The sequence below is a fragment of the Octopus bimaculoides genome, chromosome 24 (assembly GCF_001194135.2).
Source record: "Octopus bimaculoides isolate UCB-OBI-ISO-001 chromosome 24, ASM119413v2, whole genome shotgun sequence".
NCBI classification, from domain to species: Eukaryota; Metazoa; Mollusca; class Cephalopoda; order Octopoda; family Octopodidae; genus Octopus; species Octopus bimaculoides.
The window spans coordinates 3,375,499-3,376,768 of record NC_069004.1 but is presented as its reverse complement, the minus strand read 5'-3'; the positions used below and the strand labels follow the sequence as shown (position 1 = coordinate 3,376,768).

Here is a 1,270-nt window from a genome sequence, read left to right as displayed (position 1 = left end):
GATAAACACACATATATAACAAATCTAAGATCTTTGTGGTTTTCCTCCCTGTTTACAATTATCTTTAAAAAATTTTGTTTAATAGATGTAAATTTTAACACTGAATCTGAATTTATTATTCATTTATTCCGGAAAAATTGTGCAAAAATGTTACAAGTGTTCAAAGTTTTGGTAAGTTTCCGAATTTTCAGCCAATCAAAAAACAGTGTGTTTTAAACTATGGATTTATATGAAAAATGAATTTCATTTAAAAAAAAAAATTTTTTTGACCATGGTTTCCACAACTGGATTCCCTTCACGATGCCAACTATTTTACAAAGCACCAGCATTTGTGTGTTCCCCCGAGTAACTTGCAAGACAAGGGCCCTCAACTGAAAGCGGTGGCTTTACATGAGGTCATGAGAGCTTAAAGTATGATGTGGGGACAGAAACAGGGGTCTTGCTGTGGAGGGGATGTATGCCTACCTGTATTGGAAACGCGAGAAGATGGTGGTGGCTAAGATGTGACAGGGCGTGCTCTCCAGGTACAAGGAGGTGGATATAAGAGAAATAGTAGAGGATTGGATGGGGTGAGTGAATGGTGGGTTGGTGGTGTGAAGCCAGGGGGAGAGATGAAGATGGTGATGTTGAGGTATCAGGGTACACCTTCAAGGCACTGAGGAGGTGAGGAGAGAGTGAGAAATGATGAAAAAACAGGGGTGAGATTGAATGTTGTGAAAGGTGAACGAAGGTTGATTCCATATATTGGTTTCAAATTTTGGTACAAGGCCAGCAATTTCAGGGAAGGGAGTTGGTCGATTACATCGGACCCCTTTGCTCAGCTGGTACTTATTTTATCAACACCCTAAAGGCTGAAAGGCTAAGTTGAACTCGGTGGAATTTGAACTCAGAATAAATGCCACTAAGCATTTTGCCCTGGTTTGCTATCAGTTCTGCTACCTCACCACCTTACCGATTCCATATATTCGTTTGTGTGTGCGTGTGTAGGTGCATGCATGTTATGACTCGTAATTTTATTTTTCTCTGTATCTTGTAGATTTTGACGGAACTAATGATAATTGGACTCAGTGTCAAAGATGTTCGATTAATGAGGAAAAGTTCTGGTGAGTGTTTTTTTTCTTCCTTTTTCATGTTATTTCATTTATTTCTTTTTATTGATAAATTTCTAAACAAATCTACTCACTGAGGGGGTTCTGAGAATATTGAAGAATATATATGTATATATAATATATATTTATATATATTATATGATATATATATATATATATAT

The 1,270-nt window shown here is 36.9% G+C and overlaps 1 protein-coding gene across 1 annotated transcript in view; it reads left to right on the top strand.

Annotated features, from left to right (window-relative positions):
* Nucleotides 1-1,030: 1,030 nt before the first annotated feature.
* Nucleotides 1,031-1,270, top strand: part of LOC106868757 (RNA-binding protein 5) — a 30,272-nt gene continuing 30,032 nt past the window's right edge. Inside the window, exon 1 of the mRNA XM_014914174.2 lies at nt 1,031-1,103. The gene's annotated coding sequence lies outside the window, so the exon portion shown is untranslated. The remainder of the gene's footprint in view (nt 1,104-1,270) is intronic.